Below are 14,839 nucleotides of genomic sequence, written 5' to 3'. Positions count from 1 at the left end.
GGAAAGAAGGTGAGCAGACGTAAAAAGCATAGGAAAGCAGAGAAGGAAAACAGGTCAAGGAAAAGAGTCCAGACCTGAAAGACATCAATAAAAAAGTAAAGTTGGAGCGTGATGAGACCGGAGAGAAGACAGCGGTGTAAACCACATGGATACAATTGGAAGCAGGACATAACCTAGGTAATTATAAGAAAGGAGCAAAGATATGAGGGGGAGAAGAAAGAATTTGAACAGGAATAACCAATAACAAAGAAGAAGAAACGTGATTAACAAACATACAATAAGCAATAAGCAATAAAGCATATGGAAAGCTATGTATCTAAGGTAACCAGAAAAAAGCTGTTAAAAGCTGTTAAGAGCACCACACTGAAGCGGCAAAAAAGAAGAAGCGCTCAATGATTTGTGTCCATATTCCGAGAGGAGATGCTATTGAGAAACAGTTTCAGTTTTCCCTAGTCATCAAAGGATCTTGTCTGGCCGTCGTGGGTGATCTTACAGATGGAGGGATGAAGTATGCCGTACTGGACGTTCAAGTGTCTCATTTGTGGACGCAGTGCAAGAAATTCTTTGCTACGAGCATTGGTCGCATTGGAGACATCTTGTGAGATAAAGATATTGTGACCAGACCACGATAGGTGACGCTTAAGTTTAGCTGCTTTAAGTACAGTCATGAGTTCTGTGAACTCCAGAAAAAGCATGATAATACCACGAGGTTTGGTGGAATTCGGTTGAAGGCGACCTAAGCGGTGAGCTCTCTGTATGTTCAAAGGTGTAGATGACTGAAGGCCCAAGAGGTCATGAAGGAATTTTCGAAGAAAAAGCAACATATCAGGACCCTCAACATTCTCTGGCAAGCCAAAAAGACGGAGATTATTCCTTCGATTACGATTCTCCAAGTCCTCAGTATGGAGCTTTAATTTGTGAATCTCTTGTTCCAATAACGGTATTTTTGTGGCAACATCTTGAACGTCACTGACGCGCTGTTCTAACTCGGTCACCCTACCTTCCATGACAATCCATCGGTCCTCTATTTGTTGCAATTTTTCGTTTGTGGCGGCCATAAAGGGCTGAAGGCCACGCACTTCCTCTAGTATATTATCTAGAACTGGGCTTTGCGACGAAAGAATAGGCGAGGGCGGGTCATTCTTCAGCCTTTTAGGTTTTGCGCCAGAAGAAGACGGTTTACTTGGAGGATGGGAGTCACTAGACATCTTGGCAATTTGACTAGACGCTTTCTTGGCGGGAAAAAGTATACGGAATTCTCTCATACGCTGTAAGGTTTGACGAAGATACTCATAAAGCCACTACAGCATCACCTTAGAACAAAAAAACAAAAAGAAAAAGATACACAAAGCTGTATTGCATCCAGCCTGTAGCTCCGGAAATACCGGAACATAGGGGTTAATCACGGCTCCTCTGAAGAAAGCATGGCCAGGGGCTACTGGCAACTGTTGAACTTGGAACAGACTCCCTCTCGGAAAGGGATGAAGCAGTAAAGCATCAAAGCATGACTGGATCCAGGAAATGCGTGCGCGGTGCTTCAGGAATAGGATACAGGCGCCTCCATACAAAATGGCCGCCGTCGAGAATTACCTCAGGAAGTCAGACCGCCACGTCTCCGAGGGATAGGAGTGATAAAAACAGCCGACGAAGGGCAATTCTGAGTCACGCCATGTTCCGCTGGTAAATTCTTTTGGAGACAGCACCCGCAGCTCGCTGGGAAGCCTTCCACACAGCTACATAGCACCGCGTCGAAGCGGAGCTAACGGAGATCCGCCATCTTCCCTCGGCGTCCAAGCCACGCCCCCGTTATATTGTCATTCTGATCTTTGAAAACAGTTGGGGATATAGCTCAGTGGTAGAGCATTTTACTGCAGATCAAGAGGTCCCTGGTTCAAATCCGGGTGTCCCCTAAACCTATTTTGGTTCTGGTGTTTGTAGCTAGGATCTTTCATAAAGTCCCTTTGGATCACCATTGACAGAGTCAGTGTTCAGTTGGATCTTATAGTTTATTAGCATTACAGTGTCACTGCTCAAAACCTGGGGATAAATGCATTTTTACACAGGGCGTGGGAACTTTCTGAAACATCATTGATTTATTTTGGAATCCGGCTCTTCCTTTCACAGCTTCAAACAAAGAGAATGACTATGAAAACAATTGAAAACTTTGTTATACAGTTTGGTGCTTCCTTGTAGCGCACTAAAGAAATGGCATAGTATACTCGGCAGCGCTGCAGTCAATCTATTTCTCATTTAACATGTGTCCTCAGTCTTACATATATTCCTCCTCTCCTCTGTGCATACAAAATATGTGTTTGTTTAAAGCACTTCATTCTTGTGCAACGTAGAAACTATTTAATTTCTCCTTAAAACCTCTGCTTACTTGCAAAATGTATGAACCCTTGTTGCAGATGAAAAAAGGCTGGCTCGAAGACTCAGGTCATTTTCGAACACAAAATGGCCTTTTCTGACATATTAAATTGATGGTACTTGAGAGGGACATTTGGGTGTACCTTCCAAATACCAAATTGCAGTGGTATGTAGAAATGTTTTTCGTCCATCATTTGGCCCAAAACAATCATACTTCACCACCATCTCGGTGATTGTGGTAACCAATCCGCGAAAGGATAAGGCGTCCCGTAAAAACCTCTTCCCCTTTGAGAATGTTTCAAAACAAGCATTTTATGTACAGGCATTGGTCCTATGGACCACTGCCTGTTCAAATAAAATAACAATGAAACATATAAATATTTTTTTTAAACAATCCCGTTTTCCTTCAATAAATAATATTAAGAACTACTTCTACTGTTCCACAGTTTCAAGCTTGTACTTTCCGGCCCAACTGAGCATGATGCTCACACTCTTTCATGAGGTACTGATATATTTTCATTCCGACTCTGACAAACAGGTGGGGATATAGCTCAGTGGTAGAGCATTTGACTGCAGATCAAGAGGTCCCTGGTTCAAATCCAGGTGTCCCCTAAACCTATTTTGATTCTGGTGTTTGTAGCTAGGATCTTTCATAAAGTCCCTTTGGATCACCATTGACAGAGTCAGTGTTCAGTTGGATCTTATAGTTTATCAGCATTACAGTGTCACTGCTCAAAACCTGGGAATAAATGCATTTTTACACAGGGCGTGGGAACTTTCTGAAACATCATTGATTTATTTTGGAATCCGGCTCTTCCTTTCACAGCTTCAAACAAAGAGAATGACTATGAAAACAATTGAAAACTTTGTTATACAGTTTGGTGCTTCCTTGTAGCGCACTAAAGAAATGGCATAGTATACTCGGCAGCGCTGCAGTCAATCTATTTCTCATTTAACATGTGTCCTCAGTCTTACATATATTCCTCCTCTCCTCTGTGCATACAAAATATGTGTTTGTTTAAAGCACTTCATTCTTGTGCAACGTAGAAACTATTTAATTTCTCCTTAAAACCTCTGCTTACTTGCAAAATGTATGAACCCTTGTTGCAGATGAAAAAAGGCTGGCTCGAAGTCTCAGGTCATTTTCGAACACAAAATGGCCTTTTCTGATATATTAAATTGATGGTACTTGAAAGGGACATTTGGGTGTACCTTCCAAATACCAAATTGCAGTGGTATGTAGAAATGTTTTTCGTCCATCATTTGGCCCAAAACAATCATACTTCACCACCATCTCGGTGATTGTGGTAACCAATCCGCGAAAGGATAAGGCGTCCCGTAAAAACCTCTTCCCCTTTGAGAATGTTTCAAAACAAGCATTTTATGTACAGGCATTGGTCCTATGGACCACTGCCTGTTTAAATAAAATAACAATGAAACATATAAATATTTTTTTTAAACAATCCCGTTTTCCTTCAATAAATAATATTAAGAACTACTTCTACTGTTCCACAGTTTCAAGCTTGTACTTTCCGGCCCAACTGAGCATGATGCTCACACTCTTTCATGAGGTACTGATATATTTTCATTCCGACTCTGACAAACAGGTGGGGATATAGCTCAGTGGTAGAGCATTTGACTGCAGATCAAGAGGTCCCTGGTTCAAATCCAGGTGTCCCCTTGGCCTGTTTTGGTTCTTGTGTTTGTAGCTGGGACTTTTCATAAAACCCCTTTGGATCATCATTGACAGAGTCAGTGTTCGCTTGGATCTAACACTTTAATAGCATTACAATGTCACTGCTCAAAACCTGAGAGTAAATGCATTTTTATACAGGGCTCGGTATTTCGTATGGGAAATGTCTGAAAAAGCATTGATTTATTTTGGAATCTGGCTCTTCCTTTCACAGCACCAAACAAAGGGAATGGACTATGAAAGCAATTGACAACTTTGTTTTACAGTTTGGTGCTTCCTTCGATCGCACTACAGAAATTGCATAGAAAAGTGGGCAGAAATGCAGTCAATCTATTCCTCATTTAACCTGTGTCCTCAGTCTTACATGTATTCCACCTCTTCTCTGTGCATACAACGTATGTGTTTGTTTGAAGCACTTCATTTTTGTGCAATGCATAATCTATTTACTTTCTACTAAAATACGCTGCCCACGTACAAGATGTACGAACCCTAGTTGCAGGTGCAAGCAGGCTGGTCTGAGAAACCAGGCCATTTGCGAACACAAAATAGCTTTTTCTGATGTATTAAATCGAAGGTACATGAAAGGGGTGTTTGGTTGTACCTTCAAATACCAAATTGTAGTGGTATGCAGAAATGTTTTTTCACCGTAATTTGGCCCAAAACAATCATACTTCACCACCATATCAATGATTGTGGTAATCAATCCACAAAGATAAGTAGTCTCGTAAAAACCTCTTCCCCTTTGAGAATGTTTCAAAACAAACATTTTAATTACAGATATTGGTCCTATGGACCACTGCCTATTCAAATAAAATAACAATTAAACATATTCATTTTGTTTTTTAAATGATCCTGTTTTCCTTTAATTAATAATATTAAGAACTACTTCTCCTTTTCCACAGTTTCAAGCTCGTACTTTGTGGCCCAACTGAGCTTGAGCCTCTCACTCTTTCATGATGTACTGATATATTGTCATTCTGATCTTTGAAAACAGTTGGGGATATAGCTCAGTGGTAGAGCATTTGACTGCAGATCAAGAGGTCCCTGGTTTAAATCCGGGTGTTCCCTAAACCTATTTTGGTTTTGGTGTTTGTAGCTGGGATCTTTCATAAAGTCCCTATGGATCACCATTGACAGAGTCAGTGTTCAGTTGGATCTTATACTTTATTAGCATTACAGTGTCACTGCTCAAAACCTGGGAATAAATGCATTTTTACACAGGGCGTGGGAACTTTCTGAAACATCATTGATTTATTTTGGAATCCGGCTCTTCCTTTCACAGCTTCAAGCAAAGAGAATCACTATGAAAACAATTGAAAACTTTGTTATACAGTTTGGTGCTTCCTTGTAGCGCACTAAAGAAATGGCGTAGTATACTCGGCAGCGCTGCAGTCAATCTATTTCTCATTTAACCTGTGTCCTCAGTCTTACATATATTCCTCCTCTCCTCTGTGCATACAAAATATGTGTTTGTTTAAAGCACTTCATTCTTGTGCAACGTAGAAACTATTTAATTTCTCCTTAAAACCTCTGCCTACGTACAAAATGTATGAACCCTCGTTGCAGATGAAAAAAGACTGGCTCGAAGACTCAGGCCATTTTCGAACACAAAATGGCCTTTTCTGATATATTAAATTGATGGTACTTGAAAGGGACGTTTGGGTGTACCTTCCAAATACCAAATTGCAGTGGTATGTAGAAATGTTTTTCGTCCATCATTTGGCCCAAAACAATCATACTTCACCACCATCTCGGTGATTGTGGTAACCAATCCGCGAAAGGATAAGGCGTCCCGTAAAAACCTCTTCCCCTTTGAGAATGTTTCAAAACAAGCATTTTATGTACAGGCATTGGTCCTATGGACCACTGCCTGTTCAAATAAAATAACAATGAAACATATAAATATTTTTTTTAAACGATCCCGTTTTCCTTCAATAAATAATATTAAGAACTACTTCTCCTGTTCCACAGTTTCAAGCTTGTACTTTCCGGCCCAACTGAGCATGATGCTCACACTCTTTCATGAGGTACTGATATATTTTCATTCCGACTCTCACAAACAGGTGGTTCAAATCCAGGTGTCCCCTTGGCCTGTTTTGGTTCTTGTGTTTGTAGCTGGGACTTTTCATAAAAGCCCTTTGGATCATAATTGACAGAGTCAGTGTTCGCTTGGATCTTACACTTTAATAGCATTACAATGTCACTGCTCAAAACCTGAGAGTAAATGCATTTTTATACAGGGCTCGGTATTTCGTATGGGAAATGTCTGAAAAAGCATTGATTTATTTTGGAATCTGGCTCTTCCTTTCACAGCACCAAACAAAGGGAATGGACTATGAAAGCAATTGACAACTTTGTTTTACAGTTTGGTGCTTCCTTCGATCGCACTACAGAAATTGCATAGAAAAGTGGGCAGAAATGCAGTCAATCTATTCCTCATTTAACCTGTGTCCTCAGTCTTACATGTATTCCACCTCTTCTCTGTGCATACAAAGTATGTGTTTGTTTGAAGCACTTCATTTTTGTGCAATGCATAATCTATTTACTTTCTACTAAAAAACGCTGCCCACGTACAAGATGTATGGATGCAGGTGCAAGCAGGCTGGTCTGAGAAACCAGGCCATTTGCGAACACAAAATTGCTTTTTCTGATGTATTAAATTGAAGGTACATGAAATGGGTGTTTGGTTGTACCTTCAAATATCAAATTGTAGTGGTATGTAGAAATGTTTTTTCACCGTAATTTGGCCCAAAACAATCATACTTCACCACCATATCAGTGATTGTGGTAATCATTCCACAAAGATAAGTAGTCTCGTAAAAACCTGTTCCTCTTTGAGAATTTCAAAACAAACATTTTAATTACAGATATTGGTCCTATGGACCACTGCCTATTCAAATAAAATAACAATTAAACATATACATTTTGTTTTTTAAATGATCCTGTTTTTCTTTAATTAATAATATTAAGAACTACTTCTCCTTTTCCACAGTTTCAAGCTCGTACTTTGTGGCCCAACTGAGCTTGAGCCTCTCACTCTTTCATGATGTACTGTTATATTGTCATTCTGATATTTGAAAACAGTTGGGGATGTAGCTCAGTGGTAGAGCATTTGACTGCAGATCAAGAGGTCCCTGGTTCAAATCCAGGTGTCCCCTTGGCCTGTTTTGGTTCTTGTGTTTGTAGCTGGGACTTTTCATAAAAGCCCTTTGGATCATCATTGACAGAGTCAGTGTTCGCTTGGATCTTACACTTTAATAGCATTACAATGTCACTGCTCAAAACCTGGGAATAAATGCATTTTTACACAGGACGTGGGAACTTTCTGAAACATCATTGATTTATTTTGGAATCCGGCTCTTCATTTCACAGCTTCAAACAAAGAGAATGACTATGAAAACAATTGAAAACTTTGTTATACAGTTTGGTGCTTCCTTGTAGCGCACTAAAGAAATGGCATAGTATACTCGGCAGCGCTGCAGTCAATCTATTTCTCATTTAACATGTGTCCTCAGTCTTACATATATTCCTCCTCTCCTCTGTGCATACAAAATATGTGTTTGTTTAAAGCACTTCATTCTTGTGCAACGTAGAAACTATTTAATTTCTCCTTAAAACCTCTGCCTACGTGCAAAATGTATGAACCCTCGTTGCAGATAAAAAAAGGCTGGCTCGAAGACTCAGGTCCTTTTCGAACACAAAATGGCCTTTTCTGATATATTAAATTGATGGTACTTGAAAGGGACATTTGGGTGTACCTTCCAAATACCAAATTGCAGTGGTATGTAGAACTGTTTTTCGTCCATCATTTGGTCCAAAACAATCATACTTCACCACCATCTCGGTGATTGTGGTAACCAATCCGCGAAAGGATAAGGCGTCCCGTAAAAACCTCTTCCCCTTTGAGAATGTTTCAAAACAAGCATTTTATGTACAGGCATTGGTCCTATGGACCACTGCCTGTTCAAATAAAATAACAATGAAACATATAAATATTTTTTTTAAACGATCCCGTTTTCCTTCAATAAATAATATTAAGAACTACTTCTCCTGTTCCACGGTTTCAAGCTTGTACTTTCCGGCCCAACTGAGCATGATGCTCACACTCTTTCATGAGGTACTGATATATTTTCATTCCGACTCTCACACACAGGTGGGGACATAGCTCAGTGGTAGAGCATTTGACTGCAGATCAAGAGGTCCCTGGTTCAAATCCATGTGTCCCCTTAGCCTGTTTTGGTTCTTGTGTTTGTAGCTGGGACTTTTCATAAAACCCCTTTGGATCATCATTGACAGAGTCAGTGTTCGCTTGGATCTTACACTTTAATAGCCTTACAATGTCACTGCTCAAAACCTGAGAGTAAATGCATTTTTATACAGGGCTCGGTATTCCGTATGGGAAATGTCTGAAAAAGCATTGATTTATTTTGGAGTCTGGCTCTTCCTTTCACAGCACCAAACAAAGGGAATGGACTATGAAAGCAATTGAAAACTTTGTTTTACAGTTTGGTGCTTCCTTTGATCGCACTACAGAAATTGCATACAAAAGTGGGCAGAAATGAAGTCAATCTATTCCTCATTTAACCTGTGTCCTCAATCTTACATGTATTCCACCTGTTCTCTGTGCATACAAAGTATGTGTTTGTTTGAAGCACTTCATTTTTGTGCAATGCACAATCTATTTACTTTCTACTAAAAAACGCTGCCCACGTACAAGATGTACGAACTTTAGTTGCAGGTGCAAGCAGGCTGGTCTGAGAAACCAGGCCATTTGCGAACACAAAATAGCTTTTTCTGATGTATTAAATCGAAGGTACATGAAATGGGTGTTTGGTTGTACCTTCAAATACCAAATTGTAGTGGTATGTAGAAATGTTTTTTCACCGTAATTTGGCCCAAAACAATCATACTTCACCACCATATCAGTGATTGTGGTAATCAATCCACAAAGAAAAGTAGTCTCGTAAAAACCTCTTCCTCTTTGAGAATGTTTCAAAACAAACATTTTAATTACAGATATTGGTCCTATGGACCACTGCCTATTCAAATAAAATAACAATGAAACATATACATTTTGTTTTTTAAATGATCCTGTTTTCCTTTAATTAATATTATTAAGAACTACTTCTCCTTTTCCACAGTTTCAAGCTCGTACTTTGTGTCCAAACTGAGCTTGAGCCTCTCACTCTTTCATGATGTACTGATATATTGTCATTCTGATCTTTGAAAACAGTTGGGGATATAGCTCAGTGGTAGAGCATTTGACTGCAGATCAAGAGGTCCCTGGTTCAAATCCGGGTGTCCCCTAAGCCTATTTTGGTTCTGGTGTTTGTAGCTGGGATCTTTCATAAAGTCCCTTTGGATCACCATTGACAGAGTCAGTGTTCAGTTGGATCTTATACTTTATTAGCATTACAGTGTCACTGCTCAAAACCTGGGAATAAATGCATTTTTACACAGGGCGTGGGAACTTTCTGAAACATCATTGGTTTATTTTGGAATCCGGCTCTTCCTTTCACAGCTTCAAACAAAGAGAATGACTATGAAAACAATTGAAAACTTTGTTATACAGTTTGGTGCTTCCTTGTAGCGCACCAAAGAAATGGCATAGTATACTCGGCAGCGCTGCAGTCAATCTATTTCTCATTTAACATGTGTCCTCAGTCTTACATATATTCCTCCTCTCCTCTGTGCATACAAAATATGTGTTTGTTTAAAGGACTTCATTCTTGTGCAACGTAGAAACTATTTAATTTCTCCTTAAAACCTCTGCCTACGTGCAAAATGTATGAACCCTCGTTGCAGATGAAAAAAGGCTCGCTCGAAGACTCAGGTCATTTTCGAACACAAAATGGCCTTTTCTGATATATTAAATTGATGGTACTTGAAAGGGACATTTGGGTGTACCTTCCAAATACCAAATTGCAGTGGTATGTAGAAATGTTTTTCGTCCATCATTTGGCCCAAAACAATCATACTTCACCACCATCTCGGTGATTGTGGTAACCAATCCGCGAAAGGATAAGGCGTCCCGTAAAAACCTCTTCCCCTTTGAGAATGTTTCAAAACAAGCATTTTATGTACAGGCATTGGTCCTATGGACCACTGCCTGTTCAAATAAAATAACAATGAAACATATAAATATTTTTTTAAACAATCCCGTTTTCCTTCAATAAATAATATTAAGAACTACTTCTCCTGTTCCCCAGTTTCAAGCTTGTACTTTCCGGCCCAACTGAGCATGATGCTCACACTCTTTCATGAGGTACTGATATATTTTCATTCCGACTCTCACACACAGGTGGGGACGTAGCTCAGTGGTAGAGCATTTGACTGCAGATCAAGAGGTCTCTGGTTCAAATCCAGGTGTCCCCTTAGCCTGTTTTGGTTCTTGTGTTTGTAGCTGGGACTTTTCATAAAACCCCTTTGGATCATCATTGACAGAATCAGTGTTCGCTTGGATCTTACACTTTAATAGCATTACAATGTCACTGCTCAAAACCTGAGAGTAAATGCATTTTTATACAGGGCTCGGTATTCCGTATGGGAAATGTATGAAAAAGCATTGATTTATTTTGGAATCTGGCTCTTCCTTTCACAGCACCAAACAAAGGGAATGGACTATGAAAGCAATTGACAACTTTGTTTTACAGTTTGGTGCTTCCTTTGATCGCACTACAGAAATTGCATAGAAAAGTGGGCAGAAATGCAGTCAATCTATTCCTCATTTAACCTGTGTCCTTAGTCTTACATGTATTCCACCTCTTCTCTGTGCATACAAAGTATGTGTTTGTTTGAAGCACTTCATTTTTGTGCAATGCATAATCTATTTACTTTCTACTAAAAAACGCTGCCCACGTACAAGATGTACGAACCCTAGTTATAGGTGCAAGCAGGCTGGTCTGAGAAACCAGGCCATTTGCGAACACAAAATAGCTTTTTCTGATGTATTAATTCGAAGGTACATGAAATGGGTGTTTGGTTGTACCTTCAAATACCAAATTGTAGTGGTATGTAGAAATGTTTTTTCACCGTAATTTGGCCCAAAACAATCATACTTCACCACCATATCAGTGATTGTGGTAATCAATCCACAAAGATGAGTAGTCTCGTAAAAACCTCTTCCTCTTTGAGAATGTTTCAAAACAAACATTTTAATTACAGATATTGGTCCTATGGACCACTGCCTATTCAAATAAAATAACAATTAAACATATACATTTTGTTTTTTAAATGATCCTGTTTTCCTTTAATAAATAATATTAAGACTACTTCTCCTTTTCCACAGTTTCAAGCTCGTACTTTGTGGCCCAACTGAGCTTGAGCCTCTCACTCTTTCATGATGTACTGATATATTGTCATTCTGATCTTTGAAAACAGTTGGGGATATAGCTCAGTGGTAGAGCATTTGACTGCAGATCAAGAGGTCCCTGGTTCAAATCCGGGTATCCCCTAATCCCATTTTGGTTCTGGTGTTTGTAGCTGGGATCTTTCATAAAGTCCCTTTGGATCACCATTGACAGAGTCAGTGTTCAGTTGGATCTTATACTTTATTAGCATTACAGTGTCACTGCTCAAAACCTGGGAATAAATCCATTTTTACACAGGGCGTGGGAACTTTCTGAAACATCATTGATTTATTTTGGAATCCGGCTCTTCCTTTCACAGCTTCAAGCAAAGTGAATGACTATGAAAACAATTGAAAACTTTGTTATACAGTTTGGTGCTTCCTTGTAGCGCACTAAAGAAATGGCATAGTATACTCGGCAGCGCTGCAGTCAATCTATTTCTCATTTAACCTGTGTCCTCAGTCTTACATATATTCCTCCTCTCCTCTGTGCATACAAAATATGTGTTTGTTTAAAGCACTTCATTCTTGTGCAACGTAGAAACTATTTAATTTCTCCTTAAAACCTCTGCCTACGTGCAAAATGTATGAACCCTCGTTGCAGATGAAAAAAGGCTGGCTCGAAGACTCAGGCCATTTTCGAACACAAAATGGCCTTTTCTGATATATTAAATTGATGGTACTTGAAAGGGACGTTTGGGTGTACCTTCCAAATACCAAATTGCAGTGGTATGTAGAAATGTTTTTCGGCCATTATTTGGCCCAAAACAATCATACTTCACCACCATCTTGGTGATTGTGGTAACCAATCCGCGAAAGGATAAGGCGTCCCATAAAAACCTCTTCCCCTTTGAGAATGTTTCAAAACAAGCATTTTATGTACAGGCATTGGTCCTATGGACCACTGCCTGTTCAAATAAAATAACAATGAAACATATAAATATTTTTTTTAAACGATCCCGTTTTCCTTCAATAAATAATATTAAGAACTACTTCTCCTGTTCCACAGTTTCAAGCTTGTACTTTCCGGCCCAACTGAGCATGATGCTCACACTCTTTCATGAGGTACTGATATATTTTCATTCCGACTCTCACAAACAGGTGGGGACATAGCTCAGTGGTAGAGCATTTGACTGCAGATCAAGAGGTCCCTGGTTCAAATCCAGGTGTCCCCTTACCCTGTTTTGGTTCTTGTGTTTGTAGCTGGGACTTTTCATAAAACCCCTTTGGATCATCATTGAAAGAGTCAGTGTTCGCTTGGATCTTACACTTTAACAGCATTACAATGTCACTGCTCAAAATCTGAGAGTAAATGCATTTTATACAGGGCTCGGTATTCCGTATGGGAAATGTCTGAAAAAGCATTGATTTATTTTGGAATCTGGCTCTTCCTTTCACAGCACCAAACAGAGGGAATGGACTATGAAAGCAATTGACAACTTTTTACAGTTTGGTGCTTCCTTTGATCGCACTACAGAAATTGCATAGAAAAGTGGGCAGAAATGCAGTCAATCTATTCCTCATTTAACCTGTGTCCTCAGTCTTACATGTATTCCACCTCTTCTTTGTGCATATAAAGTATGTGTTTGTTTGAAGCACTTCATTTTTGTGCAATGCATAATCTATTTACTTTCTACAAAAAAACGCTGCCCACGTACAAGATGTACGAACCCTAGTTGCAGGTGCAAGCAGGCTGGTCTGAGAAACCAGGCCATTTGCGAACACAAAATAGCTTTTTCTGATATATTAAATCGAAGGTACATGAAATGGGTGTTTGGTTGTACCTTCAAATACCAAATTGTAGTGGTATGTAGAAATGTTTTTTCACCGTAATTTGGCCCAAAACAATCATACTTCACCACCATATCAGTGATTGTGGTAATCAATCCACAAAGATAAGTAGTCTCGTAAAAACCTCTTCCTCTTTGAGAATGTTTCAAAACAAACATTTTAATTACAGATATTGGTCCTATGGACCACTGCCTATTCAAATAAAATAACAATTAAACATATACATTTTGTTTTTTAAATGATCCCGTTTTACTTTAATTAATAATATTAAGAACTACTCCTTTTCCACAGTTTCAAGCTCGTACTTTGTGGCCCAACTGAGCTTGAGCCTCTCACGCTTTCATGATGTACTGATATATTGCCATTCTGATCTTTGAAAATAGTTGGTGATATAGCTCAGTGGTAGAGCATTTGACTGCATCTCAAGAGATCCCTGGTTCAAATCCAGGTGTCCCCTAAACCTATTTTGGTTCTGGTGTTTGTAGCTGGGATCTTTCATAAAGTCCCTTTGGATCACCATTGACAGAGTCAGTGTTCAGTTGGATCTTATACTTTATTAGCATTACAGTGTCACTGCTCAAAACCTGGGAATAAATGCATTTTTACACAGGGCTTGGGAACTTTCTGAAACATCATTGATTTATTTTGGAATCCGGCTCTTCCTTTCACAGCTTCAAGCAAAGAGAATGACTATGAAAACAATTGAAAACTTTGTTATACAGTTTGGTGCTTCCTTGTAGCGCACTAAAGAAATGGCATAGTATACTCGGCAGCGCTGCAGTCAATCTATTTCTCATTTAACCTGTGTCCTCAGTCTTACATATATTCCTCCTCTCCTCTGTGCATACAAAATATGTGTTTGTTTAAAGCACTTCATTCTTGTGCAACGTAGAAACTATTTAATTTCTCCTTAAAACCTCTGCCTACGTGCAAAATGTATGATCCCTCGTTGCAGATGAAAAAAGGCTGGCTCGAAGACTCAGGCCATTTTCGAACACAAAATGGCCTTTTCCGATATATTAAATTGATGGTACTTGAAAGGGACATTTGGGTGTACCTTCCAAATACCAAATTGCAGTGGTATGTAGAAATGTTTTTCGTCCATCATTTGGCCCAAAACAATCATACTTCACCACCATCTCGGTGATTGTGGTAACCAATCCGCGAAAGGATAAGGCGTCCCGTAAAAACCTCTTCCCCTTTGAGAATGTTTCAAAACAAGCATTTTATGTACAGGCATTGGTCCTATGGACCACTGCCTGTTCAAATAAAATAACAATGAAACATATAAATATTTTTTTTAAACGATCCCGTTTTCCTTCAATAAATAATATTAAGAACTACTTCTCCTGTTCCACAGTTTCAAGCTTGTACTTTCCGGCCGAACTGAGCATGATGCTCACACTCTTTCATGAGGTACTGATATATTTTCATTCCGACTGTCACAAACAGGTGGGGATATAGCTCAGTGGTAGAGCATTTGACTGCTGATCAAGAGGTTCCTGGTTCAAATCCAGATGTCCCCTTAGCCTGTTTCGGTTCTTGTGTTTGTAGCTGGGACTTTTCATAAAACCCCTTTGGATCATCATTGACAGAGTCAGTGTTCGCTTGGATCTTACACTTTAATAGCATTACAATGT

General features: G+C 39.3%; 9 non-coding genes across 9 annotated transcripts; all 9 read left to right on the top strand.

Moving 5' to 3' along the window:
- The first annotated feature begins 2,907 nt into the window (after positions 1–2,907).
- Positions 2,908–2,979, top strand: TRNAC-GCA (transfer RNA cysteine (anticodon GCA)). Its single transcript has one exon. It is a non-coding gene; the product is annotated as a tRNA-Cys (tRNA).
- A 997-nt stretch (positions 2,980–3,976) lies between these two features.
- TRNAC-GCA (transfer RNA cysteine (anticodon GCA)) lies at positions 3,977–4,048 on the top strand. Its single transcript has one exon. It is a non-coding gene; the product is annotated as a tRNA-Cys (tRNA).
- A 1,008-nt stretch (positions 4,049–5,056) lies between these two features.
- On the top strand, positions 5,057–5,128 carry TRNAC-GCA (transfer RNA cysteine (anticodon GCA)). The gene has a single exon. It is a non-coding gene; the product is annotated as a tRNA-Cys (tRNA).
- Positions 5,129–7,146: 2,018 nt separating this feature from the next.
- Positions 7,147–7,218, top strand: TRNAC-GCA (transfer RNA cysteine (anticodon GCA)). Its single transcript has one exon. It is a non-coding gene; the product is annotated as a tRNA-Cys (tRNA).
- A 997-nt stretch (positions 7,219–8,215) lies between these two features.
- Positions 8,216–8,287, top strand: TRNAC-GCA (transfer RNA cysteine (anticodon GCA)). The gene has a single exon. It is a non-coding gene; the product is annotated as a tRNA-Cys (tRNA).
- A 1,008-nt stretch (positions 8,288–9,295) lies between these two features.
- On the top strand, positions 9,296–9,367 carry TRNAC-GCA (transfer RNA cysteine (anticodon GCA)). The gene has a single exon. It is a non-coding gene; the product is annotated as a tRNA-Cys (tRNA).
- Positions 9,368–10,363: 996 nt separating this feature from the next.
- TRNAC-GCA (transfer RNA cysteine (anticodon GCA)) lies at positions 10,364–10,435 on the top strand. The gene has a single exon. It is a non-coding gene; the product is annotated as a tRNA-Cys (tRNA).
- A 1,007-nt stretch (positions 10,436–11,442) lies between these two features.
- TRNAC-GCA (transfer RNA cysteine (anticodon GCA)) lies at positions 11,443–11,514 on the top strand. Its single transcript has one exon. It is a non-coding gene; the product is annotated as a tRNA-Cys (tRNA).
- A 997-nt stretch (positions 11,515–12,511) lies between these two features.
- TRNAC-GCA (transfer RNA cysteine (anticodon GCA)) lies at positions 12,512–12,583 on the top strand. Its single transcript has one exon. It is a non-coding gene; the product is annotated as a tRNA-Cys (tRNA).
- The last annotated feature ends 2,256 nt before the right edge of the window (positions 12,584–14,839 follow it).

This window comes from Triturus cristatus, chromosome 4_1 (assembly GCF_964204655.1).
Source record: "Triturus cristatus chromosome 4_1, aTriCri1.1, whole genome shotgun sequence".
In the NCBI taxonomy this organism is placed as follows: Eukaryota; Metazoa; Chordata; class Amphibia; order Caudata; family Salamandridae; genus Triturus; species Triturus cristatus.
This window is presented reverse-complemented; position numbering and strand designations above follow the sequence as displayed.